The sequence below is a fragment of the Trichosurus vulpecula genome, chromosome 6 (genome assembly GCF_011100635.1).
Source record: "Trichosurus vulpecula isolate mTriVul1 chromosome 6, mTriVul1.pri, whole genome shotgun sequence".
NCBI lineage: Eukaryota > Metazoa > Chordata > Mammalia > Diprotodontia > Phalangeridae > Trichosurus > Trichosurus vulpecula.
In genome coordinates, this window is record NC_050578.1 from 113,236,722 (window position 1) to 113,259,877 (window position 23,156).

The 23,156-nt window shown below is 37.1% G+C and overlaps 1 pseudogene; it reads right to left on the minus strand.

The window, feature by feature from the left end:
* Positions 1-661: 661 nt before the first annotated feature.
* The window catches only part of LOC118854715, a 58,493-nt pseudogene continuing 35,998 nt past the window's right edge, over positions 662-23,156 (minus strand).

The following is a 23,156-nucleotide window of genomic DNA, read 5'->3' on the forward strand; positions in this document are numbered from 1 at the left end:
TCCCCATGCCATCCCCACCTGGACTGGTAGATCGGTTTTTGCAGAACATGCTTGCCCTTGATGCTTTACAAGCCAAGTCACAGAAAACCTTAGAAGGGAAGGTGAAAACATTATCCTGCTTTGGCAGACAGATGTACTAGATGATGTAATAGAGATTTTTTCCCCCTCTAAATTCCTCATAATGGAAACACTAGCATTCCCTTGGCCTGCTAGTATAATCTCTGTAATAACCTGCTGAGCTTATTCACATCAGGAGAGAGCACATCATTACACCTGGTTAAAGGTTCTATGTATGGAGGAGAAACAAATTCTTTTTTATTAAGAAATAAATGGTCCAGATTAAAGATCTCCACAGTCCTAGGAGCCTGGGAGCTGTCTAATTTTAAATGGGGTACACAGATACATTTCTTTTTCCATAAGTAGACGTGAGATGTGTGTAATTGGGTTGGAGTTGGGTTTTTTTTTTGGTTTTATAACAAGTTTATTTACAGAGCAATTATACAATTTCATTGGGTAATATCAAGCTATTTACATATCACATTTATGAGAAAGCTTTCTAAGCAGCAAATATTACTGTCATTTTGATTTATAAAACTTAAAAAAGAACCCAAACCATCACAATGATAAATTTTTATTTTTTTAATCTTTAAAAGTTCTTATTTTAGATAGATTCTTGAACTGGTGGTTCATAGCCATCAGCCCTTTCTACTTTTGTGCCCATTTCATCTCCTGAAGCTTTTCCAGAGCCCCCACCTTCACCATGCAGTTCCATTAGCTTTCCCAATTCAAATTTGGGCTTCTTGAGCATCTTGACTTTTCAAACAAACACATCTTGGAGAGAGTAAGTGAACTGGCAAGGCTGTTCTATGTCTGTTCCAATGCTGTCTGGAATTAGTTTACTGACAACTTCTTTCAAGTCATTTGCACCTCTTGGGTCATAATTTCCACTGTTTTCTTACAAATTTGACAGACTTGTTGATTCTGTGCATAAGAGTTTTTTTTAGATCTGGTTGTTGTGCTTTTTGGTAAAACCAACACGAAAAGGCAGAACAAGTAGCCATCAGTAGTCTTGATAGCAACATGGGCTTAAATCATGGCCTGTCACTTTTTAACCATGGAGCTCATCTTGTCCCAGGTAAGGTCCATTCCATGGAAATTAGTCAAACAATTTTTTTCTTTTTTTTTTAATTTTAGACTTGAATACTAAAACTTAAATACATAATAAGAAAAGAAAAAGAAACATTTATAAACAAATATTAAAACAAATATTAAATAAGGAGAGAAAAAATGCTATGTGCATGGCAGAATGTAAGAGAGATTCAAAATATATAACAATAAATCTCCATTTCAAGAAAGCCTATATATTAAATATTATCCATTGTGTTTAAAGTTATCCATCTTTTTTTTTCTTCGTTGTGGTTTTCTTTTGTTCTATGCTGTACACTTTTTATTTCGTTCTTTTTTTTCCCTCCTTCCTCCCTCCCCCTGCCCAGGCTACATTTCAGCATGGTTAAATATGTGCGTATGTATATGTATATGTATATGTATGTATATGTGTATGTATGTGTATATGTATGTTTATATACGCATATATACATACATACATTCATAAACATATGCTTTCCCTAAGAGATTCTAGTCTTAATCTTTGTTTTTATATTTGTGCATGTCTCTTATTTCCTAACCCTCCTGCCTATTATACTTTGTTTCTACCCACTACCTTGCCCTCCTATTACTTAATCTACCATTCTTATTGATTTAACACCCCTCTGTATCCCCATTTATCCTATTCCCTCACCCTCCCCTCTTAGGAGGATCCCTCCTTGTCCTCTCCCCTCTCCTTGTTCCCTTAGCATTTTATTTCTTTCAAAATTAAAATGACTTTTATACTCTTCTAGAGGTATATGTATTGTTACTTCTTCAACCCATTCCTTATGAAAGTAGGTTTCCAGAACTATCAGCCCTCCTCCTCCATCTAATTCCTTGATGTCAGTTCTTCCTCTTATACCTCATTTGTATAAGATGATTACTCTTTTTAGCTGTTCCCAAAAGGTTTTGCTTTTTCAAGTCATATCATGCTCAGATCTACCCCAATCTTTATTATGAACTAATCAATTACTAATAACAATCTCAGACATAGGTTTTACATTTTCCACACATAAAAGGTAAACAGTCTGTCCTTATTGAGTCCTCTATAATTGGTCTTTGGTATGTACCTTATATTTCTCTTGGCTCTTGTATGTCAAATCTTCTATTAAGATCAGTGTTTTTTGTTTTTTAACAAAGTCCTGAAAGTCCAACAACTCATTAAATGTCCATTTTTTTTTCATTCAGGATTATGCTTCACTTTGATGGGTATGATATTTTTGGCTGGAGCCCCACTTCTTTTCTCTTCAATATATAGTATTCTAAGACCTGTGATCTTTTAGTGTCACCACTGTTAATTCTTGTGTGATCCTAATTGTGGTACCGCCATATTTAATTTTTTTTCTTGTTGCTCATAATATTTTATCCTTAAGCTGGGGATTTTGAAATTTGACTATAATATTGCTGTGAGTTTTCTTTGTAGCTTCTCTTTCAGGTGGTGATTGGTAGATTTTTTTTCTATTTCTAATTTCTCCCCTTGTTCTAATGCTTCAGGACAATTTTCTTTAATTATTTCTTGTATTATTGTATCAAGATTCTTTTTTTGATCATAGCTTTCAGGTAGTCTGATTATTCTTATGGTTTCCCCTCTTGATCTGTTCTCCAGAAAAAAAAAATGTTTTTCTTATAAGATATTTCATATTCTCTTCTATTTTTATTCTTTATATTTTATTTTATTATTTCTTGATCTCTTATAACTTCACTGGCTTTCCTTTGCCCAATTCTGATTTTCAAGGAGTCATTTTTTTCCTTATGATGCTGGATCTCCCTTTCTAATTGGCTGACTTTCTTTTCATATTCTTCTTGTTTTTCTTGGATTGTTCTTATTTTTTTTTTAAGTTTTTCCTCAATCTCTCTCATTTGATTTTTAAAGTCTTAAGTTCTTCTATGAATTCTTTTTGGGCAGGTGACCATTTGACATTACTCATTGGGGTGGAAAAGGGTTTCTTTGCTCCACTATCCTCCACTGCAGATGAACCCCAGTCTTCTCTATTCCCATAGTAACTGTCTATGGCTGGATTCTTTCTCCTTTGCCTGTGCATTTTTTTCCTAATAGCTTAGTTTTTGTAACCATCTCTAATCCTGAGGTATGGAGGATGATGCCTCTGGCCTCAGACTCTCCTTCAGTTCTCCTCTCTGACCTTGAACCCAAACCAAGACCGCAGCGAAGTCTACACAGCACAGCTGAGTCTGGCATTCCTTGTCAGCATAAGTTCCCTTAATCTTCCCTGGCTCGGAATCCCAACTCTCCTCACTGTCCTGAGGATAAAAGTTCCTGTGACTAGGTCGGAGGCAGCCTCCCAACCCAGGTAACCCCAGGGCTTGCTGCTTGTTGTTTAAGAGGACCCTAGCCTGGAGTTGTTTACCCTTCACAGGGAACAAACTTGTCTGGAATTTTTTTCAGATCTTCTCAGATTCTCCCAGAAGAACCCCAGTTCTGCTCCTTCTCTTATTTATTTTTACTGCTCTATGTTTGCCCAAAGGCCTGTTTTATCTCTTCTGTGGAGAAAAATCTTGAGAGCTTGAAATTTTCTGACCTACTCTACCATCCTCCCACATGTGGAAGGGATAACTGTCCATACTAAGACAAAATGAAAAACCTCTCACCTCATGCTTATCATCTATTGGCTGCAGTGAGTCTGCCAATCAAAACAGTTCATACAAGCCAAATTCTCTTTTGCTCAGTATCTAACACTGACTCTTTTCTCAGCTTCTTGGGGCTGATTTAATAATTATATTATTTTTATATATTTATTAATAATAAATCCATTCTTCTACTTCATCATAACTCTTCAGTTGTGGGCAAAGAGTTTGAGTTTTGGTAGGTCAGTACAGTGATTAGATATCTCATTCCTTAACATAAGCCTTTACAATTCACAGTACAGCAGTGACTTTGTCCTGGTCATAGGAGTACAATACACAGAAATGCTCAAATAGCTCTGTGACTCATCAACATGTGTATCCCCTGAAATCCTGAAGGCTGAGATCCATATAAGCCTGGCTATGCTGTGTGATGTTTGTCCATTTCCCCTCAAGTCAGTCACAGGAAATCTACTCAATGTACTGGGAAACTTTCTTGCTTCCTCTTGACATCTGAGGATACTAATGAAGCAAACAAACCATCCATTGGTTAGATAGTTTCCACCAGCCCATCTTCTTTTTCAATTACACATTTTTAATGATATCCTTTACTCTATTTTTCCTTCTTAATCACCTCTTTGTAATGTGTCACCACCTACTCATATCCACCATGGGACTTTTTATTGCCCTCCACTTAGAATTTTCAGAGCCTGTTGTGTTTTGTATTTCCCTTTCAAATGACAGCAATGGAAAAATATTAATCAATCAGGAAGCATTTATGAACTACTTACTATGTGCCAGACACTCTGTTAAATGCCAAGGATTTGAAAAAAAAACTACAGTCCCTGTTTCCTAGGAACTTACATTCTAATAATTTGCTCTTGAAGTTACAAAGCATTTTCACATGTTGTCTCTTCCAAGTCCTACAACGTCCCATAAGTTAGGCTGGGTTGTACTCTCCAAACCAAACTCTGGCCAGATCTGACCATGCAGTGTGTACCCCTACCTTCTTAGCATGCACCCAAAACACATCTCTTAAGTTCCATCCTCATCTTATAGCATCTTGCCATCTTCCCTCCTGATACAAACCCTTTCCCACCTCTGAACCAGAAACCATTGCTCTCCTCCCCGGATGAATTACTTTACTCAGCTTAGCCACTGCATGCTAGGGCTAAACTTGACTGGAGAGTGTTCAAACTCATCTAACTGACTATATCTACCTAGCCCTAGATCATGCTTCACATCCAGTCACATTGGATATCTAGGGATATCTTCTTATCCATCTTGCACCTTGTACACATACATCTTCAATCTCCCCTTTTCGCCTCTTACTTTAGGAAAAGTCACCCAATTAGTACTTAGTACTATTGTTTCTGGCAAAGCCATGCTAATCAGCTGCCATATGATTCCATTCGTCACCTCTATGACTCTCCAGACAAAAACTCCCTTCCTTGGACACCACTGCCACCACTTATTAGAATAACTGTCTTACTTCTGTCTCTATAACTCTAATTCCCAACATGGTGCTTTGTACATAATAGGTGCCTAATCACTTGTTTTTCTTTCTTTTTAAAAAAACTTCCATTGATATGTATTTTTATATCAACAAAATTTCTCCGAGGATTTTCTTCCTTTCCCTCCCCAAAGAGTCATCCCATAGAACATACAAGATGTTAAGATAAATAATATTTTTAAAGAAAAAAAGACAAATGATCAAAACTGATCAATAAATCAAAAAAGTCTGAAAAGATATACAAGTATCACAACTACGGATCTCCCGCCTCTGCAAAGGAACAGGGTAGGAATGTCTTCTCATATCTCTTCGATGCCATGTCTCTTCTTTGTAGTTTTGTTACACTCACCTGCAGTTGTTTTGTGTTTGTTTATTTTCTGTTTATCAATTGTAGTCATACATATTGTTTTCTTGGCTCTGCTCACTTCACTCCACGTGTGCTCATGTAAATCTTTCCATGCTACTCTATATCCATCATATTCATCATTTCTTACAGCACAGTAATATCCTGCTACATTCATATGCAGCAATTTGTTTAGCTATTTCCTATTTCCTAATAGCTATTTAACTATTAGGCATCTTTGTTTCCAGTTCTTTGCTATCACGAAACATCCTGTTGTGAACATTTTGATATATATGAGGACTTTCTTTTTATCAGTGACCTCCTTGGGGCATAAGCCTAGTACTGGAGTCTTTGGGTCAAAGGATATGGGCATTTTAATCATTTCATTTTCATAATTCCAAATTGCTTTCTATAAAGGTTGTACCGATTCCTAGCTCCACTAACCACACATTCATGTACTTATCTTCTTAACAACCTCTCCAGTTAATTGATTGTTTTTCATTCATGCATGCATTCATTCAACCTGATTGTAGCAACCTACAGGTTCAGTTACATTTATTCACAAATCCAATCTCTTTCAAGCTAAAGCAAAAATTCTCTGACTTTTATTTTCATCCTAAAGTTCATCCATACCATGTATGATTGGGCTCAAGCCTATGCTGGAGCTATTCATCTCCTCTGTCCTTCTTCCTTTCCTTCAGCAAAGAGAGCTTATTGGCCTTAAATAATTGAACAGTTGGCTTGCCATGTTTTATGAACAGAGACATCATTCTGGCACTTGGGGTAAGCATAGGGTTTGGGACAAGGAGACTTCAGAGAGAGACTGCTGACAGGGGAGCAGGGTGTTCTCAGTCCAGGCCAAGGGACAGAGATTTTACATCTGACATAGATACAATAACTTCCATGTTCACTGTTCTACATATAACTTTTGGGCAAGCTGCTTGTGGTGGAGTGTAATGGTGCTTGGGGAGAGATAATAAATCTATCAAGAGTCTAACCTACACTCATATAGTTTGGCCAAAGACCCTTGACCCTGAGAAAAGGAGAGGTAGGAAGGAAAGGACAGATGCGAGACACACTGGTGGTTATCTCTCTCAAATCTGGATAGAGGAAGAATATTCAGTAGATATTGTTGTGGTCTGTTGAGGCCTAGAGAGAGATTCGAAATCATTGTGCCCAAGTACCTGGGCAAGGGAACAGCATTGGTCACACTATAGGTTTAATGGGGGCAGAGAGTAAGGGGTTGCGCTGGCATGAAGGGAAGGTAAGACATAGGGATGACTTGGGCTTGTGAGGAGAAGACAGCCTGGAAGATTTCCCAGGAGAGGAAAGGTACCCCTCTAAATCTCAGTACCTAAGGTAAAGCCCTAGTCACCCTGCCCTAGTTAACTTTCTGGTCATGAAGCCTTATTTCATTCCCTGCTAAGGAAGCAGTTGCAGTAGTTCTGCCATTTTTGGTAGAATTATGTTACCCTGTCCATCCAGCTCTCCTACAGATTGAACATTGAAAACCATACTTCCAATTCAACTTAAAATTCCCATTTACCTACCACCAAACACTGTGATTATGATAGTGAGGGAGTGCCCCTTATCAACTCTAATCCTATTCCATTTTGTATTTGTCAGACTCTTTGATAATTCAGAGCTGAAATCTGAACAACCCTAGTCATGATTTTAAACCAAACTATATGAGGATAAACATTATAACCTCAGCCATCTTTTTCCTGTACAGATACTTGAATGTTCTCCACCAACTCTAAAATACAGCTTTTCATGCTGAGAATTCTCTTGAAGCTGTATTTCAGAGTTTAGTGTGAACAAGTACAAGTCAGTTCAAATAGCAGTAGGAAAATTTGCTACATCTCTCAATAAAGATAAAATTATTGAAGTCATAGTGAGAGAAGAAAGCTATAAATATCTAGGTTTCCTGAAGTTAAGGGGGATTATATTTCAATTCTTCAAAGATCTGAGGTTTCATCAATGTAGGTGCCTACCATCAAATCCTACCCAACGGATGGCCTTGGAGAGGAGCTAAAAATTACATCAACCCCATTGATGTTCCATGGTCAGTGAGAATGGCTATTTTAAAGTTAAGTTTTCTCAACACCTCTCACTTTTATATCAAAGTCACTTTTGGATAAACTTTGCCCCCTTTTTGAATCAAACCCACATAAGAAAGGTAAACAGCTAAACAAAACAAGCAGTGTGGTTAACCCTATCTGACAACACACAATATTCTGTTCCTATAGTCCCCCACCTCTTTGCTAAGAGGAGGAAGGCATTTTTCTCTCTATCTTCCTTTTTCTATGGAGCTGGCATGACAGAGGCAACATGTCCCCATGGGAAGAGCCCTGGATTTGGAGATCTAGGACAAAGGTTCAAATCTAAGCTCTGCTCTGCACTCTGTACATGACCTTCATTTCCCTGGACCTCATTTGCCTCAATTATAAATAATTGTTGGACTTGATGGTTTCTGAAATCTCTTCTAATTCCAAATTTATGATCTCTCTATGTCTATGAGAACTATAAAATATTTTAAGTGATGTGTGTGTGTCTCAAAAAAATACATGTTAGTTGCTCTTAAGGGGCAGTATGGCCCAGTGAAAAGGGAAATAATTTAGAGTCAAAGGATCTAGGTTCAAATCTCACCTTTACTACACACTATCTGTGTGACCTTGGGCAAGTCACTTAACCTCATTAGGCCTCAGTTTTATCTTCTTCAAAATGAGGAGGATTAAACTTGGCTAAGGTCCCTTCTATTTGAAAATTTACAATACTTGTTTACAAAGGGAAGTTGATTGAATAGGAGGACAAAAGAGGTATATCAAGAAAATCAAGAAAAGACTGGTGTAAAAACAAAAGTCATTTAAAAAAAAAAAGGGAAAAAATATTTTGACCTTGTAGTTGAAAGGATCCTTCTCCTGAGTTAAGGCTTATGGAAAGAAACTAACAACAATAATCAATTTCAGTTGTTATCTGACTGTCAAATTAAAGGATTATTCGTATAACCAATCTAATTGTAATTTATACAAATTAGTAGTTAACAAAAGAGATCTGTTTCCTACTATTTATAGTTATCCTTCCACATCACAACTTTCTCCATCTCAGTTTCAATATATCACATGTCGGCATAGGAAAGTAAATGGGAATTTTGGAGGAAAGCCTTTGTGGAAGCAACAGATGACACACAAAAGCCAACAGAGGACACAGAAAAAGTTTAGAAGCTCAGAAATGCATAAAATATGTACATAGCATTGTACCGTATCAACATACTTTACCTTTTAATCCCATAATTCAGACTTTATCTCTGGTATGAAGGAAGGGCCAAAAAGTTTTACATGGATTTTCCAAGTCATGGGAACATGGCACCCCTAACCCACACAATGTGGAAGGGATAACTGTAAATTTAGGAGGATAACTGTTGAATCTGCCAAAGAATCTCCAAATGACTTAACAATTACTTTTACTTTCTTTTCTTATGCTGGGAAGAAGTTAGGTAATATGGGGTAAGGACATTGTTTGCACTTGTGATTTCATAATCATAGAGAACTCCTGGTATGAAAACTTCCCCCTCCGATGCAGAATGGCAACTCTGCAGTTTATAGTCTCAGAGCTGCTCATGGTTTTAGAAAGTTGCCAAGGGCATTGTGAAGTTAAGTGAGTAGCCCAGGGTCATTTAACCAGTTTGTGTCAGAGGCAAAATTTGAATTTAGATCATCATGACACCAAAGTCTGTTCTCTATATTGCCACTTAGCAATTCCCATAAAAGCAAAGAAAGAATTTTACAATGGTTACCAGAATCCAGCTAGCCAATATTGTGTAGATAAGTGGGCTAATGAACAAAGGAAGTCTGGTAGATTGCTGGATGATACAGAAGAATGAAAAGCCACTGCTATTAAAAATATTTTCAAGTGAATAATGAAGAAAATGTGCTTGATAATAGGCCTTCTACCTAGGGTAGCAGTTTTGAATAGATGAAACCTTCTTTTCTCAAATGATAGGAATGAGAATGTACCACTTTGCCTAATTAGGATTAGGTCACCAGGAATAATAATGTTGATAATAATAATAGTGATGATGATGATAAAGCTAGCATTTATATAATGCTATAAAGTTTGCAAGGCATTTTACAAATAATATCTCATTTTATCCTCTCAACAACCCTGGGAGGGAGATGCTATGATTATCATCCCCATTCTACATAGGAAGAAATTGAGTCAGACAAGCAGTTAAGCAGCTTGCTTGCCCAGGATCACACAGCTAGGAAGTCTATCGGGGGCTGGTTTTGTTCCTATATGCCTGACTCTCAGAGGAAAGATCTATCCATCACATGACTTGCCTCTGCTGAGATGGTAATACACTGTTTCACCCCAAAATCTAGACCAACATGTAGAATTTGCATAGTACTGTAAGGCCAAAGCTAGAATATTTTAGAAAATAACCACCAACAAGAGGTACTGGAACAGGGCCACAATAGCAGGCCAAGAAATCCTGGCAGAGAAAGCAAACATTCTGCTATCAGATAAGACCAATAAAGCAACAGAATCTATTGATATAACCACTGCACATAGCAAAAATATTGCAAAAAATGCATGCAAAAAACATCAGCAAGTGTGCCAACCTTGTCCAAGGAAGAAAAGCAAATGTACAGATTGAGTAATATAAAAAAAAGTCAAGTATCTAAGCCACTGGCAGGGCTTTCACACACACACAAACACACACACACCCGACCAAGCAATCTGCCATGGAATCAAATATCTATCCCGTATTGGCAGGAATCTGAAAGGCAGGCAAGGACAGACACAAAGTATGAAAGCAACATGGGGGGAGGGGGGAAATCTGACATTAGAGTGAGAGTACCTTGTTACCACTGACCTAGTCACTTTAATTATGTGAGTCTCAGGATTATTTTCTGTGATAATATTATACTTCCATTTCCAAATTATCTTGAGATCTTTCTCTTTCATCTCCCTTCTTCCTTATTCTTCTCCTCTTTCTTCTTTACCTTCTCTTCGTCTAGGTTTATAAAATTAACTTTTTCTTTACTGTGAGGTCCAAAATTGTCCAATCTGTAATAAAAGAAACTGAGGCCGAGCTCCAAGCCAATATTACTTTATTAAAGGATCTATGGCCCCCTCTAATGAAGTGGATCTCAGATATTCCTCACAATCTGAGACGCCCCTCTTCTCTCTGGCCTTAGTTAGTGCTTGATACCCAGATGATACAGAAGAGGCAAAGTAAAATATGTAGTCTCACTGACTGATAGACCTCTATCATTATCCTCCAGGAGGGTCTACCTGAAATACAGAATGCCGTTGGTTGACAAATGAGCCAACGAGCAGACTTTGACAGACCTATTTTGATCTTTCAGAAGGTCCTACTGAGCAGATGAGGAGACTCATGGGTTGGGCTGATAAACCAATGTCGAAACATCTACATGGCCCAATGGGCTGGTAGAAAGACAGGCCATAGGCCTGCAAACAGGGTCACTTATTGGCCAAATGCTCTTGGCCATCTCTCCATGTTGGGCAATAGAGGAATGACAAGGGATGGAGAGACAATAAAAATAGCAAGGCAAAAACAAGGGTGGAAATCCTTTAGTTAGCTTCCTATGATTAAACAAGTGAATTTACAATCTGCAGTTCACAGCTCTTGGGCCTAATATACAGAACTTATAATCACTACCCCTATGGAATCATATCAAACTGATAAATTCTGATTGGAGTAAAATAGGGGTTCAATTAATCATCTATCACATTATGATCGCAGTCATCTCCTAATATAGTAACTCCACACACACACACACACACACACACACACACACACACATTCCAACTCCATTCAGTAAGCCTTCCCTTACAATAACGAAAAATAAATAAACAAAAAATACCAGACCAGAGGCTGCCTTTGACAGAATAGGCAAAATCTAATACCCACCATTTTCCTTCCTCTTCAATCTAAGTAGAAAGGATGATTTACTTATCTTTTTTCTGGGGCCAAGACCAGTCTTTGAAATTGCAGTGTGGCTTCATTTTAGCATTCGTTCCATTTACATTATTGTAGTCACTGCTTGTTTTACTTAATTCACTTTGTACTAATTTTTGCAAATCTTTCCATTTTTCTCTGAATTTCTCCTGTTCATTGTTTCTTATTGCATGGTAATATTCTTATACATCCCCATGCTATAATTGTTCACTCATTCACCATTCCGTGGGCACACACTTTGTTTCACATTTTTGCTATCACCAAAAGTGCTACTATGAATATTTGGCATTTACAGAATCTTTCTATTTTTTTACCTTCTTGGAGATACAGTCCCAGCTGTGGGGTCTCTAATTCAAAAGGTATAAATACTTTAGTGATTTGTTCATGTAATTCCAAATTGTTTTCTATCATGGTTGGTTAATTTGCAGCTCCAGCAACAGTGTACATTCCTCTATCTTCCAATAACCAAATGAACATTTAAAATTTTTGTCTTTTGTTAGTTTTGCCAACTTGTTGGGCATAAGATGACACATGAGAGTTGTTTGAATTTGTATGTCTCTCGTTGTTACTGTTTTAGAGTGATCTTTCTTAGGTTTCTTGATAGCATGCAATTCTTTAGAAAAGTGTTTTTTGTGTTTTTTGTGTTTTTTTTTTTTACTATTTATTAATGGGGAAATGGCTTTTGGTATTATACTATCTTGTTGGTGGCCATAGCAACCTGGTAAACAAAGTGGAAAAAAAATGGTCTTCATTCCTATGAGCTCCCCCCTTCCCTTCTGAAATAATGACAGAGTGCCAGAGAGTGCAAAGAATTGTAATGTTTTAGATGACCAACACGCTTTCATTTAACCACTGATGCTCTAAATGTGAGGTATTTATTCAATGAATAATGGGTAGAGAAGCTCTTTTTGTGGTGGCAAAGAATTGGAAATCAAGGAGATGCCCCTCAATTGGGGAATGGCTAAACAAATTGTGGTATATGCATGTAATGGAATACTATTGTGCTATAAGAAATGAGGAGCAGAAGGACTTCATTACAACCTGGAAAAATTTATATGAACTGATGCTGAGTGAGGGGAGTAGAACCAGGAGATCATTATACCCAATTACAGACACATGGTATCTGTAGGGACTAACTTTGATAGACTTGGCTCTTCTCTTCAATGCAAGGTTCAAAGACAGCTCCAAAAGACTCATGATGAAAAGAGCTATGCACATCCAGAGAAAGAATTATGGAGTCTGAATGCAGATTGAGGCAAACTATTTGCTCTCTTTTTTCCTTTCTTTTTTGGTTTCATTTATTCTTTCTTATGATTCATTCCATTGCTTATAATTCTTCTTTACAACTGAACTATTATGTAAATAAGTTCAATGCATATGTAGAACCTATGTCAGATTACATGCTGTCTTGGGGGGGAAGAGAGGAGGAGAGGGAGGGAGAGAAGATTTGGAATCCAAAAAATTGTGGAACTGAAAAGCTAAAAATAAACAAAATAACTCTACAATTTTAAAAAAATGAATAATGGGCAGACATTTGCGGAGGTCCTGAATTATATCACATTCTTGATATAAATGAAACCAGAAAAAAAGAAGAAAATTTCAACTAAATGGAAGAAAAATGGCTTACAGGTACTTTTCAGAACAGCAAAGAAAGGAGCTGACAGAACAGGTTTTGTGGTAGTTCCAAAAGCTACAAGAATTATTATTTCATGGAAATAAAATAATAATAATAACTAACATTCACATAGCACTTACTATGTGCCACACACTATAACAGCTTCATAATTATTATTTCATTTGATCTTCTTGAAAACCCTGGGAGGGAGGTGCTATTATTAGCCCCATTGTACAGAATGGCTATTATATATTGCAGCATCTCTAAGTATTTCCAAAAGACCACCATAAAAATAATTTTAGCTTACACACCAGCATCATTTACTAAGGACTAAGTGGTAGGGAAATTCTGTGAATAACTTAAACACACTTCAATTCAAATCAACTTATACTCTGATTCTTGATTACTTCAATACAAAAGTTGGGAAAAGTAAGCATCAGGAGAAATATGTAAGAAAGAATGATTGCAAAAAAGAGGAAATGATAGGTCAAAGATTCTTTATTCATACAGAAGCCCCATGCTTCTAAATTATGAACATTTCCTTCAAAAAAAAAGAATTATTAGATGATGGACATAGCAAGCATAAAATAACATCACAAAATGACTATATCTTAACCAATAGGAAAAGGTTTATTATAGATATAGTACTTATCCCTAAGATAATGGTCTGTGTATAGTCAGACTCAACAGGACAAAGATCAAATTTTTAAATAAACAAGAAGAAAGTATGTTGATGAGAAAAATATGGCGTAAAATTAAGAAAATTTAACCCTGAATTGTTTAAATAAGACTTTGAAAACAAAAATGAGGAAATGGACAACAGAAATGACATTGACACCTAATATAATTTCATGGAGAAGTTAAACCAATGAGACCAAAAGAACTCAGAAAGCACCTTCATCAACAAACACTTGATTCCTCAAATGGAGCGAGCTAGTTTCCAAAAGAAACCCTGCATTAGAAAATAAATTTATCCGTAAGATCTTTTAAAGGATGATAGGCAGTTATGAGCAATGTTATCTAATAAATCAAAGAGAAGCAATGGAAGGTAAAATCATTCTAAAGAAAGCTTGGCAAGAGATATAACTAAGAAAGTGATCCCAATGTCATGTCATTCAAAATAGAAAAGGGGACAAGAAACAGAAGAAAAAATAGATTTTATTCTAAAATTACAACAAACAAATGATAGTGGAACCACCATTTGGACCATAACATTAAAGTCCCTGAAGTGGCTGCAAAAGAAGTAGAAATGACTCTATAGAGGGGAAAAAAAAGTGGAAAAGGTAGCTGGATTGAAATAAATAAGGAGAGAGGAGAGCCATGGCTGAAGCAATATTGTGAGGGCATCGAAGAACTGATTTATAAGGTCTCTAAGGGAGAAGAAAATATCAGACATGGGTCTTTGGTGACTAAGAAAACATCATCAACTACTATATGTCTATTCTCCATAGAAAATCTTTATTTATACATAAATTAATGGCATCTTAGATGAGGGGACTAGTGGAAAACTAGTAGACTCTCACCAATTGATATTTAACAATGGACCACATCTTTACCACCTCATAATTGATAGAAAGATGTCAGTAATATGAAATAACATTTGCTTATTGCTTGTTGATTGCAAAAAGAATTCATCTCTTGTGTTGGTAAACAAAATGGGCTCTTAGCACTCAGTTCAACCAAGTGCCCTTGAAGAGTTTGGTCTTTGTTTCCTTCATTAGATTTGGGAGTTCTTGATGACCTCCTTGCCTCAGGGGAGGGCCTAGTTTACACATAAGTTTGAGTGATATGTTTGGGACATCAGAGGCTTTTAGACCACGTGGGTTTAAGTCACCTCTTTGTGACAATTCTAGGTCATGTGGGTGAGTTGCATGTGTGACTCGCCCTTGACCCTGAAAAAGATATAAAACCAGAGGTTGGCTTTCTCTTGCGGAGCTCTTACCCACAGCTGTGGTGGCATGCATGACTCTGGGCCAGCCTTTGTTATGAGCTCCCCAGCTGAACTTCGATGTTGGTAACTATGAATTGTATTTGGTCTGTCTGTTGATGTTTGTAATTTGTTTGTATTTTCTCTGACGTTCAGGGTGCTGGCTTTTTCCCCTGAACTAAGTGAGTCATATTTGTATGTTTGATTAAAGTAAACTTGTGAACCCCTTAACGTTGCTTTCCTTAGTAAAGCAGATCAAAAGAACCTGAGCTTTTGCAGCGTGCTGGTAGTGTGCTTGTTGTTGGACTTGTGTTGGTCTTTCACCCCCACAACAGCTGCTAGCCAGATTGTTGAAACATCTCTGTAAAATAAAACTCTACCATACAGGCTCTTTTATAACAAGGTATCTCCCATAATTACATCAAGATCAATTAGGATTCATTAGAAGACATAAAACAAGAAATAAGTCTGTTCAATGATCCTCTAATAATATACATTAGGTGAGGCATAAAACAAGGTGCAGTATTGTTTGCCAAAGTATTTGCCACAATGATGGAGAATATTCTGTGCAAAGTCCTAGTCAAGGAAGAATTGACTATGGAAGGTGAGGTCCTCCAGATATCCCTGTTTTCAGATGACATTATATTCATTGCATCAAGCCCCAGCACATTACAGATTCTCCTGGAAGAGATCTGTAATCTCTCGAAGAATATTGGCCTGAATGTACACATAGAAAAGACCAAATCAATAACAAAATGTATCATTTTCCTCTTTTAATTATTTCCTATTTATCCTGGAGACAGCTTGTTTTTATATATTTGTTTGCATGTTGTCTCTCCAATTAGATTGAAAGTTTCTTGAGGGCAGGAACTGTCTTTTGCCTCTTTTTGTATCCCCCGCACTTAGCACAGTGCCTAGCACATAGTAGTTGCTTAATAAATGTTTACTGAATGAATGAATAAATGAATATCACTCAGATTTCTGCATGCATCTAAATATAGACTCTATATAGCTAGTCTAATAGCATTTCTACCTGGGATGGACGATATAGATGAGCAATGATCTATACCCAGATTTCAAAAGGAGGAGAGTAGATTGCCCTCAGAAAGTTGCTACGAACTCTTACTGATTCCAAGTTTGTAATAGCTAAGGCCCATCTTTTCAATAAAACATTTTACTGGTGTTGCTAGATAGCAGCAAGACCCAGGATACTATTACCTCTGAAGGACTAAAGATAAGCATCACACAGAGCAAAAGGTGCATGAAGGTGTTATATCTTAGAACAAATGAGGAACTCCAAAGAACAGGTAGGTGTAAAGGATGTCATCAAAGAATTGCCTTATAGAAAGAGAAAATGGGCTGGTCAAGTGGTGAGAAAGAGCCTACTGTTCTTTTTTGGTCCCCTCAAGATATCAGAAGAAAGCCAGGAAGGCCTCAATCATGTTGAGCAGATCCACTGTGGCAAACTTTGGGGACAGCATGGATAAGAGCCAAATAGAATGGGAAGGCATGTATGGTTTGTGTTATGCATCATTTGATGGAATTCTCAAATCAATGAGATCATAGATCCATTGGAATATTTTCGTCTAACTGTGTAAAATAGGTCATAATTCTGTGACTCTTTTCCAAGGAATTCATGGCATCCCTCTCTAGTTCTTTCTGGTCTAAGTATATTGTTGTATCTATATATATATCCTAATGTGGAAGGTGAGATGTTATAAAAAGGAGTTTCATATTAGAGGCAATTTCTCAATAGGCAGCATTTGTAAGCCACATGTAGGAATGCTCCTTCAAAATGCCCTGCGAGTGAATGTCTGAATAATTAAAATGTGTCTTCATATGAATAGATGGGATCTACACTGGTCATTTCTTGAATTGGTAACCCAAAGATGAAACCTAGAATACCATACAAAGATAATAAACATTCTCTTTTTTATTGCAGAAAAAGGTGACTGTTTGAGAGGCAGTGTTGTACAATGGTTAAAACAGTGAGCTTGGTATCAGGAAGTCCTGGGCTCAAAATCTGCCTTGAACATTAATTATCTATATGACCCATGGCAAGTCACTTAATTACTCTGAACCTTATTTAGCTCATCTGTAAAATGAGGGGAGCAAGTTGTCTATACCGCCAGGGTTCATCCAGTTCCAAGGGAGCAAATTGCATATACCTTTAGGGTCCATTCAGTTCCAAATCTATGACTTATAACTACAACTCAAGCCTATATTCTGATCATGCCAATAAACCCTTAGCCAGTCTACAACCCCACCAAACACTTTGTTGAAAATAATAATCCTAATAAGGATCATGGTAACAATTACTATATCCCTTTGAAGATCTAAATTTAGCCCCATACCTCTCAAATAATGGTTTAAACCAAGCATATACAGCCCTGCTCTTCTGGCCTGATTTCAGCAGTTTCAAGATTTACTCTGATGAGATTGGGTGTGAGCAGCACTATAATTTTGTAATCACAGTCAGTCAGAAAAGGGTGCCATAAACACCACACACTGGGCTTGTTTGTTTAATTGACTAGCAGCCTTTCTTCCTTCTTTATTGTGTAACTGATGCCAAAGAATGATAAATTGGTCTTCGAAGGCTATGGTACATGAGACTGAATAATGAAAATAACTCAGTTTAATTATCTTAATAATTATCACGATGTTTTCTCAAACATGTCTTGTCTTCAGAGTCTTAAATTTAAAAAAGAGGCTAAGAAAATTACCCATACGATAAGGAGTAGCATCTAGACACATTGCCAGAGCATCACCAGGTGCCAAGAAAGAAATAAGACAACCTTTTGGAAAAAATCCTTAGTTAAAGAAAATACATGACATCATAAGCCTTTTAGCTGCAAGGGACCAGTGAGGCCATCTAGTCCAACCATTTATTTTACAGATGAGCAAACTGAGACCCAAAGAGTTTAAAGAACTTTTTCCGAGGTCATACCAGTAATAAGTGATATCCTCCATATACCTCTGTTGATCAGTATGTCTAAATGGGAGGTATTTGTTCAATGGATAATAGGTAGACATATTTGTGGAGGCCCTGAATTATATCACATTCTTGCTATAAATGAAACTTGGGTTCGAACCCAACATCTTGTGACTAAAAATCTAATACTCTTTCCCCCATGCCACAGGGAATGCTAATTTTTCTTCGTGGGCCAAAAAGAATAAGTTTGGTACTTTCAGTCAGTGTTGTCAAAATGGAATAGAAATGCCAGCTGCATATTGACTTAGAAAATCACAAATTAACATTATCTATATTGTAGTGTATTCTTATTTTTTTGTTGTTGTTAAACATTCCCCAGTTGCATTTTAATATATTTCAGGGGCATTCTGGAGTTTCACTTCCACTTGCTGCTGCTGGCCAGGAGTTTAACACGTCAGCAGTTTGGATTACTGTCCATGATTTATTTATAGGCTATGTAGCTTGGCGCGGCTAGGTTTTTCATTTGAATTGCTCCTCATCTGCAAGCAACACTCATGGAAGGTTATGTCTTGCCCTTTTAAAAAAAATTTCTATCAATGGAAGAAATGAGTTGATGACATAGTCTTCACTTTGGCCAAACAAAGATTAACTTGGTGAATCATGAGATAGGAGAGGGTGAGGGGCTAAATCCGTGGTTTTATTGCTATAGTAAATGATGGAAGTTGCAATGATAGCTGATCTTCATATATTGCTTTACAATCAGAAAGTATTTGGTGCATGTGGCTTGAATTCCAAAGCCCTAAATTCTGAGCTTTCTTGAACTGGGCCCAGTCTTGGAGGCTCCTAAAACATCAATCCAGGAATCTCAAACATCAGCTTGTTCTGCCTTCTTCTGGCCCTTCCCAGGGAATATCAGAACATATTAGAAGTAGCTAGGTGATGCAGTGACCAGGACACTGGATTTAGAGTTGGAAAGACCTGAGTTCAAACCCCACCTCAGACAACTACTACCTGTGTGAGCTTCCCTTGACAAATCACTTCATCCCCCCTCAGCCTCAGTTTCTTTTGCTATTAAACGGACGTAATAATAGCATCTACCTCACAGGGTTGTTGTAAAAGATCAGATATGATCTTTTACATATCAGATATGATAATATATATAAAATGTTTTGCAAATCTGAAAGTCCTATATAAACGCTAGCTATTGTTATTATTAATATCTGGCCTATTACTCTGCAGTACATAACATGTCCTTTAAACTTAAGAAACTAGGCAGCAGAAAGCATTTAGAGAACAAACCAAAAGGCTTATTAGTACTCTTCCACTTGGGATATTTTAGAGTGAGCACAGATCATCTTCCCCTGAAATTTGCATCTGATTTATTCTGGCTCCTGCTCAGGGCCTGCTGGGTTTTTTATCAATTTGGCCATCAGGGCTAAACAAAGTCTGTTTTGAAGCCCAATTTATGGGGCTAAGCTGTACAAATTACATGTATGCTACTGAGCCAGAACAGAGTTTCTGCCAGGCATCATTGGACTGTTCTCTGCTTTAAAGGCATTGCAGGTTTGCGCACTTTCTAAAGCATTTTGGTGTTTCTTGATCAGAGCCAATAGAAGTCTGTAGCAAATGAGGACCCTTTACAAAGGCAGGAAATTTCCATTTCTGCAGCTGCTTTTCCTTCTTACTAACATCTAATAACAATGAAAGAAATAATTTTAACCAGTTGGTCCCTTTTAGAAAATGCTCTATAATTAGAATTGTAGGACCATGAACTAAGAATGAACGTTCAAAATCATCCACTTCTGTTATAGCTAACAGAACCAGAGCCAATTCGATTCAATTCAGGGGGTGAAGAGACATATCCAAAGGCTTCCATCTAGTAAGTCACAGATCTCAGGCTTACTTTCTAATCTCCACTCTCTTTATTCTATAGCAAATAATGCATTAATGAAATGGGAAGAAATTTCTGGTTAGGTCTGCAATTCAATTCAGTTAATGGTTATTAAACGTCTGCTATATTCAAGGGGTTGGGGAGTGTGGTGTAAGAGGACAACCTTTGACAGGTCACTTGTCTGAGGGACGTGTACCCCTGTGGACAGCATTTGCAGAGCTGGGGCTGTCCTGACAGTTCATATGTCTGGGCTATAAGTGTACCTCAGTATTGTAAAAGCAGCAGTTTTATTGAGTATAGTCTGACTCAGAATTCTGTTCTGAGACAATAGTTCCTTATGTGCATATGACAAACTATAAAATTTGGAGTGAATCTGTTAGGAGTGGATCTGTTTCAAGAATCCATCTATCTATCTATATACATAGATGCATATATACATATATACATACATGCATACTATGTATGTGTGTATGCATATGTACATGCATATATATATATTATATGTAATATACATATATGGTGGTTTGCACCAGTTCAGCAGAACTGGTACCTAATTTTAGGTTGAGTACAGCAAACTGGTTGTTAGCGGGAGTGGGGCCTGTACCTGCCACATCAGCAGTGGCAGTGCCTTGGCTCGGTTCCGTGGAGAAACAGTTGTTAATTTATTTGAATCCCAACACTGTGTGTGTATATATATGTATATGTATATATGTATGTATATGTATATACATATATATATATATATATATATATATATACAGAGAGAAAGAGTTAAAAATTGGAGAACATTTGGGTTAATAACTTGGAAAATATGTCACTAGAACTGTATTTTTATTGTAGGACAAACATAATTGTCCCAACAATAGACCAAACATGGCTGTTTTCTTATAAATAATAAATTAAGTTAGGTACACAAGACACAGTAGTCGATGACTATAGTAATCTACTGTTTGATAAACCCAAAAACTCCAGCTTCTGGGATAAGAATTCACTATTTGATAAAAACTGCTAAGAAAACTGGAAAATAGAATGGCAGAAACTAGGCATAAACCAACATCTTACACAGTATACCAAAATAAAGTCCAAATGGGTACACGATTTAGATATAAAAACTAATACTATAACCAAATTAGGAAAGCAAGGAATAGTTTACCTATCAGATTTATGAAGAATGGAGGAATTTATGACCAAACAAGAGTTACAGAACAATATGAAATGCAAAATGGATAATTTTGATTACACTAACTTGAAAAGTTTTTTTTTTTTACAAACAAAGCCAACACAACAAGATTAGAAGGGAAGCAGAAAACTGAGAAAGAATGCTTACAACTAGTGTCTCTGATAAAGGCCTCATTTCTAAAATATATAGAGAACTGAGACAGATTTATAAGAATATAAATCATTCCTCAATTGATAAATGGTCAAAGGATATAAACAGGCAGTTTTCAGAGGAAGAAAATAAAGATATCTATAATCATATGAAAAATACTCTAAATCACTATTGATTAGAGAGATACAAATCAAAACACCTCTGAGGTACCACATCACACCTGTCTGATTGGCTAACACGACAAAACAAGAAAATGATAAACGTTGGAGAAGATGTGGGAGAATTGGAACACTAATGTGTTGGTGGAGTTGTGAACTGATCCAACCTGGAAAGCAATTTGGAACTATGGCCAAAGGGCTATAAAAATGGGTATACCCTTTGACCTTGCAATACCATTTCTGGGGCTACATACCAAAGAGATCATAAAAATGGGAACAGGACCTGCATGTACAAAATTATTTATAGCAGCTCTTTTTGTGGTGGCCAAGAACTAGAAATTGAGGGGATGCCCATCAATTGGAGAATGGCTGAACAGGTTTTGGTATATGAATGTAATGGAATACTATTGTGCTCTAAGAAATGATAAGCAGGTGGACTTCAGAAAAATCTGGAAAGACTTATATGAACTGATGTTGAGTAAGGGGAGCAGAACCAGAAGAACATTGTATGGATTCACAGCCACATTGTGTGATGACTGATAGACTTGGATCTTCTCAGCAATGCAAGGATCTAAGACAACTCCAAAAGGCTCATTATGGAAAATGCTATCCACATCCAGAGCAAGAACTATGGAGTCTGAATGCAGATCAAAGCATACTATTTGCTTTCTCTCTTTTTTGTTTTGTTTTGTTTCTTCTTTCTCGTGGTTCATTCCATTGGTTATAATTCTTCTTTGCAACATGACTAATGTGAAACTGTGTTTAATGTGAATGTATATGTAGAGCCTATATCAGATTGCATGCTGTCTTGGGGAGGGAGGAGAAGAGGGAGGAGGAGAAAATTTGGAATTCAAAAGCTTGTGGAACTGAATGTTGTAAACTAAAAATACATATTTTTTTTAAAAAATAACAAACTAAGGTGGGGTTGTCCTTTGAGAGCATACCACTGGTTAACCAAGAATGATTATAAAGAGATAAAAGAACAGATTTCAGAACTATGTCAAAGGGACATCATAGTTCACCTCTCTCTTTCTCTCATTTCATCCTTCTCTGACTCTGTCCTTGTGTGTGTGTGTGTGTGTGTGTGTGTGTCTGTCTGTCTGTCTGTCTCTCTCTCTCTCTCTCTCTCTCACACACACACACACACACACACACACACACACACACACACAAACGCACACACAGAGCTAGATTCAATTCAGTAACATATACATGTATTAAGGGCCTGCCATGCATAAGGTACTATATAAACACACACACAAAAAGGAAAAACTCCCTGTCCTCAAGGAGCTCACATTCTATTGAAGAGGCAATAATGCTGAGTATGGAGATAGTCAAATACAAAATATATAAAGAATAAATCCACAATAACTATTCAGAGAAGGGTACTGGTAATTGGTTGGATAAGAACAAGTTTCTTGTAGAAGATGGAGCTTGAGGTGAACCTGGAAAGAAGTAAGGGAGTCTCAGAAACAGAGGGAAGGGAGAATCCATATCCCAGACACAGGGGCAGCTTGCGTGGTAGCGCTGAGATAGGCAAGAGGTCGTCATGCAGCAGGCCAGTGAGGTCAGAACATGGAATATGGGAAGAAGAGGGCTACACGATAAGCCTAGAAAGGGAGGATCAGGCTAGATTTGGAAGCTTTTTAAATGCCAAGTAAAAGAATTTGATGACATCTAAGGCCACTTCCTCTCAAAGTCTGTAGTTCCACGATGCCTAGAGAGCTTGTAATCT